Source organism: Quercus lobata, chromosome 9 (assembly GCF_001633185.2).
Source record: "Quercus lobata isolate SW786 chromosome 9, ValleyOak3.0 Primary Assembly, whole genome shotgun sequence".
NCBI classification, from domain to species: domain Eukaryota; kingdom Viridiplantae; phylum Streptophyta; class Magnoliopsida; order Fagales; family Fagaceae; genus Quercus; species Quercus lobata.
This window is the reverse complement of record NC_044912.1, coordinates 16,561,378-16,574,493: the sequence shown is the minus strand read 5'-3', so window position 1 is coordinate 16,574,493 and position 13,116 is coordinate 16,561,378.

The window sequence follows — 13,116 nt, the reverse complement described above, 5'->3', positions numbered from 1 at the left end:
AACAACCAATATCCATTTTTATAAATCAAGACCAAGCAATGGCAAATGCAATTAAGGAGGTTTTCCCTAAGTCCCGACATTGACTTTATTTGTGGCATATTAGTAAAAAAAAAAAAAAAAAAAAAAAAAAAAAACTTGCTGGGCTTTATAGCAATCATGATTTCCATAAAAGTTTCAGTAAATGCTTATATGGAAATATGAATGTAATGGAGTTTAAGGCAACTTGGAGTGTGATGATTAAGAAGCATAAGCAACAAAATAATGATTGGCTTAATAGGCTATACCATGTTCAAGAAAAGTGGTGTCCAAGTTTTAATGTAGCCTTCTTTTCACCAAAGATGAAGTCCACCAAATGAAGTGAGAGCACAAATAGTGTTTTTCATAAAATCATGAAAACTTTCTTGCCGCTTATTCAAGTTATTGAATTTTATGAGGAAAAAGTGGCATATATGCGTTAAGAAGAAACAAATGAAGATTTCCGTTGCAAGAATGGTGTACCTGCAAAAGTTAACAGGTATGGAGGTATGTTAAAGCATGTTACTAATGTTTATACTCTTCTGTAAGGTTGAATTTATTTAATTATTAGTTAGCTTTATTCCGTGTCAAATTTGTTTGTAATTTAGTATTTAGAAACCCTGTATTTAGGTGGGAATTATGTAAGGATAGTGTGTGAGAGAGTGTGAAGAAAAGCTCAATAGTGTGCCATCAAGAAAAGCCTCGCTATTGGATCTCACGACTAGCAAGTCGCTAGAATGGCACACGTGTGAAGCATGCAAGGGGAGCTGAAGGGTCACGCTAGCTGTTGCACAATAAGACAAAGCCTCCAGTCTAGCAAGACAGTTATCTTATGACTTAAACTCGCAACTTGTTCCAGTCACGAGCTCGAGTCGCCAGAACATCCGGTTTGGTTGTAACTGACTCTTTGCATTCCATACACACCCTACTATAAATACCCTTGTACCCACGAAATGTAGAGAGCTTCTAGAGAGAATTTTAAGAGAGAAACCCTAGAGAAAAAAACAAGATTGACTTATCCACAATCTTCATCCTTTGATTTTCTAAATTCCTCTTCTCTCACCCTCTCCATTGATACATTCTTGAGAGGTACATTTAGCCAGATCCTTATCTCACCATACCCATATCTGTGAGAAAGTATTTTGGTGCTTGGGAAGCAGTCCAGAAAAGGACCAATTCATTTTGGTTGATACAATGGGCTATTGCGGGATCCGGTAAGCTAAAGAAGACAAGGTTCAGTGTAACCCTGTTGGAGCAAGAAGCTTGGAGGTCTTAGGTGCACTAGGTAGATTAGGCTTAGAGTGTCTTCTGCTATTCATGTACCCCAACTTTATTAGCTAGTGGATTATTAACCGCTTGGAGGGCGGCGGAGAGGTTTTACGCCGAAGACTTCGGTTTCCTCTTCGATAACACATTGCTGTGTTGTCTTTGTGTTTGCATTTCTCTTTCCTTAATTTTTTCCTTTTAATTAGTATTGTGGTTGTGATTAATTTTAGTTTAGATTATTTTACCAATTCTGTTTTAGCTTATTATCATATTCTGCACATACATTGTTTGATTATAAGCTTGTGTTGGTAATTTGTAAATTGGGATTCTAAACGTTCATAGGTGTTTTACACATTATTTGAACATTCATCTTGTTTTGTTTAAAATGTTTGAAGATGAGTTTTCTTTAGGTAAATGATTGAGTCATGTTGAAACTAACCATTATGATGATGAATGTACTTTTTCACTAGTTGGTGGTGAAAGTAACAGGGTGTATATTGTGCATTTTAACCGATCTAATTTGACTATTTGTTGTGTCACGACCCAAATCCATAGAACATGAATTTAGATGCATGACAACTTGCTAAACTTATATAACTCAATAAACATAATTGATCCAAATAAATTAAAACTCCAAAGAAAAAGTACTCTTAAAAACCTCTTACAAAAATCTAAACTCCACAAATTGAAAATAATCTCCACTATATAAAACATGAACTACAAAATAAAGGTAACTGAAGTTCTATAAGTCTTCAAGTAATACAGAAGTCGCCTACAACTTCCATGCTCTACCTTGCACCATACAAAATGATCCAAAGGTTCTATATTCCCAACAACACCTTAATCTGAAAAATAGTAATTGATAGGATGAGCCACACATCTAGTAAGTAATTATACAGAATATACAATGGAATAGATTCTAGCAAAGCACGAGTATTTTGATTTTTTTCACAAACTCATTCAATGATATCAAAAATAATTATTCCAAAACATATAATGAATCACTTAATACATATGTAATCACATCTTAAAATCATTAGAGAACACATTCACATAATTGATCAGAGCACAGTGTCACATATATACATCTCATATTTTTACATACAATCCTGTGAACGGATACCAACATCTAACCCCTGCTGGTGAGGGATCAACACATATTTTCACATACAATCCTGTGAGTGGATTTACACATTTATTTGATCAATTCTAAAAACATTCATTTTGAGTCACATATCACAAAACAAAATATATACAAAATAGAATAATTTTCTTAATATTAACAATTATTCCAAATATAAATGCGTAGCGAATAGCACAATATCGAATTGAACATAAATCAAAGAATGCTTGACTCTCTTAGGGAATAAGAACTGAAGAGTTTATATATATATATATATATATATAATTTTTTTTTTTACAATTCTTGAGTAATTTTGAAAAGCCCATTTTGCTAAAAGAAACGTCTTAAATACCATTTGGAAAATAAGAATATGACTTTGAAATCGCTCAGTTTTAAACTAACTTAAAGGACAAGAACCTTTTTAGAAAACTTACTTTGAAACTCAATTATTTTTTGAAAATAGTTTAGTTTATAAATCATCTTTTAAATGAGACTTAGACATTCAAAACTTCATTTAAAATTCAAAGTTTCTCTTTAAACATTATTTAAAAGTCGAAGTTTCTCTTTCAAAGTTGTAAAAATGCTTTTGATAGACTTTAGAAAATGTAAGCTTAAAAAAAAAAGTTTTGAAAACCTTTGACATCTAAGAACCTAATGAACAAAATTGTGCATATTATGCATAATTACTTACAACACTTGAATCCCTCTGAAAGTCCAGCCGAAACAACATCCAAAAAGCCTCAAAACACTCTTAAATAAGACCTATATTCAATTATAGAAATTACTTACTATCCACCAAAAAATATAAAACTTATCGAATTATACAAACTGACTCACTAAGATTATACTTTGTTGAACTAATTAATAACACAATGCAAGGAATCTGTACCCAAAATGTTTCCTTGAATTTATCAAACCTTAGAGGCAGTAACTAATATATTGTAAACTCAAGATTTGATATATGCCCCAACAGAAAGTAAACCCTTATACATTATTTAAGCTTTAATCATGACTTTTGTCCTAGAATACAAGCTGTAGGGACCCTAGGATTTAATATATACAGATATATATAACCCAAAGAAACGTAAAGCCATGTACATGATCAAATTGTGTAACCCGTGGCTTTACTCTAGCAAGTTTTGTAAACCATGGCTTTATCTTGATACACACAGTGGCTTTATTCTTAAATGTAATCCGTGGCTTTATAATCCCAAAGTAAAAAAAAGTTAGGTCAATCTAATCTATATAACCACCAGGAAATGTAAAAGCCATGTTTTCCTTGAATTAGGATTTGCAATCTAGGAATTAATATGTATAAAACCCAATGAAGAACGTAAAATCATCTACACGAATTAAGATTTATAGTGTAAACAATCCCCCTTTTAAACAATCTACCCATCACTACCCATCACTACTGATCCCAAGATAAGATTCTAACTTTTTAATTCTTTGATTCTAGGAAATGAAAAATCATACCTGGAATTCTTTGGTTGCCTCTTCAATTGTATGTGCTCTAAACTCCAAGGAAAAACACCTCTTAACCTCCTTAGTGATGAAACCCTAATTTATCTTTTACCTTATATTTTAACGAATCAGAGATGTGGGTTTGGTGGGGTAGTGAGCTGGAGTTTAAAATCCATTTGAGCTTATCTCTTCAGTCTCCAAGAAGCCCATAAAATATCTTCATCTTTTATTTATTTATTTATTATTTTAATTGCCACACCAAATTGTATGCACTAAAACTTTAATTTTCTCACCTATTTGTAGCACCACAAAATTGTCAACTCCTATCTTACTGTGCACACACGTATAGTACCTCAACTCTATATTAATAATGATGAGGTACGGTGATAATCATAAAAAAAAAATTGGGGTATTACATGTTGTGATTGCAAGTTATTTGAGACTTTGGGCTTGTTATGTTGCCAAGCTTTAAGGGTGTTTCTTGTGAATAATGTGAACATGATACTGGACAAATATATATCAAGTAGATGGAGAAGAGATGCAAAGAAGAGTTTGACTTGTGCTAATTCATGTCAATTAAATGAGAAATCCACTCATGCATTACAAATGAGCGAGTTAAGTCATATGGAGTATAATATTTTTGATAAAGTTGCTTCCTATAATGAGTTGACCAAATTTGTCAAAAGAAGTTGAGTGAAGTGACATGGGAGGCTGAACAGATGATTATGGCTATGAATAAGGTAGAAAATGTTGGTAAAGAAAGTCAACAAGAAGATCTTACAAATGATGATGATTTACAAATTTTCTTAGTTGGTGATAGACCAATTCTTGATCCACCACATGTGAGAATGAAGGGGGTAACCAATAAAAGAATAAAAGGTTTGTTGGAAAGGGAAAGGAAAAAAGAAGAAGTTAAAGGTGCAACCACTTCTCAAGTTCCACAAGCTAGTTCTATGATGCATGGTAATTTCAGTTCTGTTAATTCAAATATTGTTTTCCTTAGTTTTTTTCAATTAATTTTAATTTTGTTTCTATTCCTCTTTGTCTAGGAGAATTTGCAGTCTTGTTTTTTCCACCTGAGATGTGTTGTGATTACCCTATAGTTAACTCTACAAGAATGTTTCAAGAAAGTTTCTTTTTGCCACAATTGAATCAAGTACTTTCTATAACTGAAGTTCATCATATTCTTTTATTTATTTAATTTTTTTTTTAATTTTGATATTTTTTGTGTAGAGCTCTAACTCATCAAAGGATGACACAAGACTTTGAAGAATCTTGGATAGCTTTTATGACAACTTTTTGGACAGGGAAATTAGTATTTTTGGTAGTTCTTCATCGCATGTAAAGAGTGGCCAATTTTATCACCCTCAAAATGTTTGACAAAATGCCTAAAGCCAAACTGAAAAGGAGGCTTGGACTAAGACTCAGGGATTTGAGGCAAGTATATATCATGAAAATAAAACATCTTTTTCAAGTGGTATCACTCAATGAGGCGTCCTCCAAAGTCTTACTATGCATGATCTTGATTCTTTTGTACCTTTCTAAATGAGGCATGTATCAACACTCAAAGTTCAAAGACGGCAGGAAGGACTATTTGTGGATTGTAGTGCAATGGTTGAAAGTGAATATTATAATTAACCAAAATCAGTCAACACACTCCACTTGAAGCACAAACATTTGGTAGGGCAGTTAATATGAAAGAGTTCCAATAATTGGTTAGGGAAGTCCTTCCAAAAAAAAAAGCACTATGATTTTTATGTTGGTGGAGCTTAGGGCTAATACAAATCTTAATAATAGAGCAAACCGTGTGTGGCATTTTACCTATAAGTTTTTATGGCTTTCACAGGATTCAACCTAGATTTCTTATGGGTGCAACCAGAATAGAGATGTAGATCTCATCATCGATTATGATTGCTCCATATGCCTTGCATAAGTTGGCAAATCTTCTAGGAAGAGTTGTCATTTAGGATTTCCTTCCCTTTAATTTGTCAAATGCTTATGTTAGTTGCTATTTTTTAAGAATAGGTTGCCATATAGCAACTGCTACATATAAAACTATAATGGTATTGAAAGTTTGAAACAATGAATTTGAGTTCATAATTACACAGGGTGCTAAGCACTGAATTATATCATATTGTAGGTTTTATCATTCACATCTTCTTGCATTGTAGAGGAGGTTGGCGTGTAGGTTTAAAGAAAAAAAAAGGGATTATAGGAGGATAATCCTTGCATCAAGATTGTTAATAGATTTCCCTTACATCGCACGAGTTAGCGACTAGTAATATATAAAAAAAATTGAAGACGTTTGACTTTTGATTGACCTTGTACTATTGGGTTTTTGATGCCTTACAATCTTATAGTTGTCCCCTTAAAATAATTTGATTATTGAAAAAAAAAAAATCGTAGAAAAACTAATCAAAGTCTTTGTGCTCCTCTATTCCAAAACCAACATAGTGGTATAAGAGCTTTTGGGAGCTTTTGGTTTGATTAAAGAATAAGCTGGGCATGAGGATTTGAGATAGGAAAAAAAAGTTTGTGCGAAAGCCACGACAATGGAGTGTTCAAGCAACCAAAATATGGGAGCCCTACCACCTTCATTTCTTTTCTTTGTTGGGGAAAACTGTGATTTCTAGTTTGTGAGCTCGAGAACCATATTTCTTTCACATGAAATTGAGAAAGAGGTAACTTTGTCAAATGCTCAAAAACAGCTGAATGAGCATAGGAAGAAAGGATGCAGAAGTTCTTAGCTCCATTCAACAGGCAGTAGCCGACACATTTTTTTTCAAGAATTATCATTGCAACTAAAACAAAGAAGGCATGGGACACCCTTCAAAAGGAGTATAGGGGCACCATGAAGGTAGGAACCGTACAAATTCAATCTTTGAGAATAAATTTCAAAACATGAAAAAAGAAAGGAGAGCTTTTGAAAGATTATTTTTCTAAACTCATGGCCATTGAGCTTGTGAATCAAATGAAAACATAAGGAGAAAATATTTCCTCCCAATCAAAGAATTGTTAAAAAGATTCTAATTAGTTTACAGAAAAAGTATGTGCAGTTCAGTTTGCTGCTGAACTTGGTCTTCACAGAGTAATCTTCGAAGGGGATTTGGCTATTGTGATCAACGCGGTTTCTCAGAGAAATGCAGCGCTGGCTTCTTATGTTTCGTGGAGGATTTTCGATGTTTAGTTTCATCTTTTCAGTTTTTTGATTTCATTCATGTTCACCGTACTGGTAATTTGGTGGCTGATGCTTTGGTTAAAAAGGCTAAAAACATAGTAAGTTGTCAGGTTTCGTTTGAGGCTATGCCTGAAGACATTGTGCCTTCGATTGGTTTTGATGTTCATTAGTTTGGTTGTTTAATATATTCCCAGGCTTATTGTCTGGTTTCTCAACAAAAAAGAAAAAAAAGAAAAAGGTATGATCATATTGTTGCCATTATTGAAGTAACTATAGATATTAATGATTTGGGTAGTTAAGAATTAATGGGTTTAATTAAAACGTTTGAGTAAAGGTTGAGAGTAGGCGCTCCGAAAAATCAATAGAAATTAGAAAGTGTCTTTCAATCCAAGCTCAATGTTGACTCCTGAAATTATAAACAAATTAAAAAAGACTCAAAATTTTGATCAGTACAAAGGTGAATCTTCTAGGTGTGGAAGACATGAAAGAGGAAGGAGAAATTTTAAAAAGTGGAGTCCACTCAACAAAAATGTGAAGTTTGTAAAAGTAGGCATGTGGATAAAAATTGTTTATTCCGGGAAAAATCTCAATGTATAGCAAGAAATTTAAGCATATTAAAGAATTGTGTTAATCAAAATATCACATAATTTAGGAAACTTACAAAAAATTTTGGGTTCTCCCCTAAATTCCTGTCAACCGAACACTCTGGAATTTGTCCTTTGCAATTTAGTTACGGTTGCATGCACAAGATTTATGATTGAATTACAGTTTTGCCAATTTATTTTCAAACCTCATGTTTCTAAAATAATAAAACCAAGACTATATTTTAAGAAGAAAATATATGTTTTCCTGTATATTGAATATATATTTTTTCTTTTAAAGAGAGTTTCAATGCTTCTGATAATAGCTCTTTATCATTAGATCAAGACAGTTTTTGGTATAGGTTGAGATTAAACCCCAGATTTCTTATTCAGTCATCACAGATTTTACTAATTAAGTTTAGGGTTGGCTCAAGATAATGTAGGGCCTAAGGCAACTACTTTAAGTGAGTTATATTCGTATACTTTAAATATTAATAGAATATTTATTTAAATTTTGGTTTTTTTTTTCCATTTAAAATCTATTTTTTTAGAAAAAAATTATAAATTAAAATGAACCCATCACATTACTCAATGATTATACAACTAAAAAAAAAAACTATTTATTGAATGAAGTAACCAAATACTAAAAAATTATGATTGAAAATTTTAATAAAGTTATATATTTGATATCTCTAAATAAAATTTGAGTATAAATTTATTTACTAGTGTAAGATTGATAAGTTCTTTTAACATTTATGTGTGAGAGATTAAATGATTGACACATCCAATGAAAACATTTTTCTTTAACTGGTTTTTCTTTGATAAAAAAAAACTACTTTTTATTTATTGATGAATATTTAGGGTTTAATTAATATTTCTATTGGTACAAGAATATCTCTATTGGTAAAAATTTAGGGGTCTTTTTTCATTGAGGGCCTTAGGCTGTTGCCTTTTTTCTCCATAAAATTACATACTAAAAAAGAAGGTGATGTAGCGCATCAAAAGCTAACTCACTTTTCATTACCTCCAATTAATGCATAGAAAGATGAAATTCGGCACCCAATATACATATGAATATGATTCACAAGAAATCTACGATACAGCACAATTAAGGAGTCAAAGGATGAAAGCAAAAGATGCATGGAATGCATGAGGGAGGCATCTTCCGAAGTAAGAAAGGATATTTTGTCACAAAGTAAATGATCTGTGAGCCATTAAACTACCACTAAATGCTAATAACAATATTCTTCCGTATCAACAATGGAAATTTTGTCAAAGATTATAAGAAGAGAACCAGTTTTTGAGGGAATTTTAGAGAACAAAGTCAAGAAGAATATTTTATATAGTTATTCCCATTCCTTGCTTAATGTATCACATGAACATATCTTATCTATCTTTTTTGTTTTACTTTATACTCTAATACATACTGTATGTCATGTATTTGATTTTATATATTTTTTTTCATTTTATACTTTAGTTATTTTTCAATGTATTTCATGCAAATTTACTTTGTATTACGTGGTGTGAATACTTTATTGGAAAATTTATTTTATGTAAGTTTACATTGCTTTTAGCTTGATTTGATAATATATATAATTGTCAAAAGTCTTGTAACTCAATTGGTTAGCACTTTTGGTATTTCCAACAAAAACATTCAAGGTTCAAATTTCTCAACCCCAACTATACATATTAAATGTTATCATTTATTGATATATTCTTTGCTTTTGGAAACTAAGAATTGCATTAGGGATTATAATTAAGGATGGGATTCTTCTGGCAGGAAAAATCCAAGAAGGATGGAAGTGGGGCATATTAGGCTAGAGATATTTTGTCGTCCTAAATTTTCTTATTAATAAGATAGGAATGAAAGAGAAAGAGGGACAAGCCTGAAAGTGTTAAAGAGAGAAAGTGCTAATACAAATTAACCATACTGCCTATACTAAATTTAAAAGCGTGACTTCCTTCTCTTCTCTTTCGTGGTGTTCAGATTTCAACAACCTAGGAGGTATGGTGTTTTCGTCTTCCATATGATGCTTTTGGGTTCCTCTTAAAAAAAAAAAAAAAAACAAAAAAAATTTATTTATTTTTCGACGATGCATGATTCAATATACTTTTACGTGTTTGTAATTTAATTTCATGATTCATGAGGATGACAATGAAGGATGATCATCCGGTTCAACAAAGAGTAGTAGTGTAGACATTTCAAAATTCACACTTTAGACCACCTGCTTTAATATTATGATAAACTAGCTTATAATTTCATGCATATGCATGAATACACTTAAAAATATACAATAAGATGCATAATATATATATATATATATAATTTAAATATTATTGATAGTCACTTTTATATTTTGTCAACTCTTTAAAAAATTTTGTAAGAATATTATTAGGTATAAAATGTAAATTGTCCATTTTATTTACTTATTTATTATTGTGAAGCACTTTTATTGTGTGTGTGTGTGTGTGTTTTTTTTTTTTTTTTTTTTTTTTTTTTTTTTTTTTTTTTTTGTTTTATGATTCATTTACTCTATATTCTTTGGTTTTTGTACTTAATAACTCACTTAGATGAATATTTATGAAGTGATCCCATATTTGATTATAAAATTAAGAAATAAAACTCTTTAAAAATAAATAATTTAAAACATATGGCGCAAAATTGGAACTCTAATTTGGAATTCTAATTTAAGTTTTTCTCAATTTCACCTATTATTATATATATAGATTATCGATTTTCCTTGAACCTTAATTTCTTAGAAAAATGATGAATATATTTATTTAACTATAATTTTAAAAAGAAAATTGTTGATTTACACTCCTTGATATACACTTTTTACAAAATGTCCACATTTTGCAAAGCTAGATATCCATATTTTTAGAAATGTCCACTCTTTACACTGAGTCTATATGGTCAGAGCGTGTAAAATAATCATTGTTCATTCTAAAACTATGTTGTCCCCTCTCCCTCATCTACTGTTTTTAGCACTAACAATATATTCTTCTTCATTTTTTTTTTCAATTGATAGGTTCAGAGCCAAGTTTGAAAATATGGGCTCCATGGATATCGTTCGTTTTCTCATCTGTATCCTCCTCATCACCCTTATCAAGTTGACTGCTGATTTGGCACATTTGTGTGAATCATGTAAGAGCACAAAGGGAGTCTGCGCCTATGATTCTAGTGGTGCTTTCGCTTGCCGTTGCAATGGAATAATGCATCGCATTAATTGTAACGGTCAAGATAATTAAATGTAGGCTAAAATGCAAATTGGAATCTCTAAGTTTGACTGAAATTATTTTAATTCTCTAACTTTACTTTCATTGAACTGAATCTTGTAAGTTTCAAATATATTCCATTAAGGTCATTTATCTAATTTTGCTAAAAAGTTAACATTAAAAAAAAAAAATATTTCTCACAAAAACAAAAAAATTCTCTATAAAATCAATACAAATATTTTATATTAATGGAAAATTTTTAATGGAATAGGATAAAAGACCTGAAATTTAATAAATTTGAACCTTTGAGAACTTAATCTAACGAGACTAAAGTTAAAAGACTGGAATAAATTTTAGTCATACTTAAGAGGTGCAATTTGCATTTTAGCCATAAATATATTTGCTTCTGCACTTGCAACACATGTACGATTGCATAAGAAGTTGCTATTCAAATAATATTCCTTTCAGTTCCTAAGATGTAATGGCCAGTGGTATATGAGCTGTTATGTTGTGCGTGTTTCCTTGTTTTTCAGACCCTGTATGTATAAATTAAGAAATAATACTACATTCCCAAGGGTTAGTTGAGACTGATCCTCTAGACAAAGTGTGAATCAACTGGTCCGATCGTGGTCTCTTCCTCATGAACTTTTAACTGGTGTAGCATCCGCCACTCTGTATAGCCTTGCCATGACATGCTTTTACGAGATAGTATATAATAGAAACAAAAAGAATGAAAAGGCCATTGATTCTCATTTACTTCTTAATATATATTTTTCGTACACACCATGGGACAAAAATAGAAATTGAGAATATTGCACTTGAAATTTTGGATGTTGTGTATACAGATTACAAAGTGTACATCGACGAGTGTGAAAGGATAATGATTGTAATAATAACAACTATTTACTAGTAATCTATATCTATATATATAATAATAGATAAAGCAGAGAGAAAATCCAATTAAATTTGAAATTAGAATTAAATTAAAGACTAATTTTGCATCATATATCTCATCTAATCTAAATTTTACAATTTTGTGCCAAGTGAGTTAATTTAGTGTAAAAATTGAATTTCAATTAGAGTTTAATTTTGCCCCACGTATCCCATCTAATCTAAATTTTTAAATTTTTGTACCAAATTAGTTAATTTAGTGTAGAAAAAGAGGAGTTCAATATAATAAACCATAAAAAATATAATCATATAACTAAAAACAATTCAAATTCATAAGTCATTTATATATATATATTAATAGGTAAAGCTTAGAAAAAATTGAATTAGAATTAGAAATTATAATCCAATTTGCACCATGTGTTTAAATTTATGTGGGAACTACATCATAATTATCCACTTAAGCTTGTGCCATGTGTTTACTTAAGTTTTTTAATCTTTGTGTCAAGTGAGTTTATGAGTGCAAAATATTAAGAATCTAATATTAATTAACTATAAATTTTTTTTTAAAAAAAAATCACCATATAAAAAAAATCACCACACGTTCTATCTTATTAAAAATTAGAAAAAAAAATGATCATAAGTAGTATTAAATTTAGTTAATAATTTTAATATGTGATTAATTTATAATATATCTATATGTATGCATGAATGCATGTGTTACATACTTAAAAAAAAAATAATAATTTGACTAATTATTTATATTTTTATAATAAAAAATTTGTTTAATTTTAAATGCATCCGTGTGTTTGTATGGAGTTACATGCTAGTAATAATGAATTTACAAGTTACTAGCTACTAATAATAGCAATATGCACCACCGCACACCCTTGATGCAATGATCACTCTACAAATATAAGTGCTTGTGGGGTGTGGGGGGGTAAGGGCCGGAGTTCAAGTCTCCAAGATGGAGTTTCACACACATATACACTTAGATTAGGCTAGAGGCTATAGTAAAATTCTATCTTGTATAAAAATAATAATAATAATAATAATAATAATAGCAATATGCTACATGTTATTAAAATATATATATATATATATATATATTTTCGAAAACACATCGATGTGTTATCTTGTGTTTGCATTCTTCTTCCCTACTCTTTTACCTTTCATTTTACTACTGTGTTATAATGTTTATAGGTTAGAGTAGCTTGTTTATTTATCTGCTCACATTTACTCTATTCTGCACTTAGTATTAAGTTAGAATAAAATCAATTGAGCCATAACTTTAATTTTGGGGTCTAAATAGCTCTTTTGTTTTCACACATTTTTGAGCATTCACAAATGAACAATAAATTTATAAAACAGAGTTAGAGGATAAT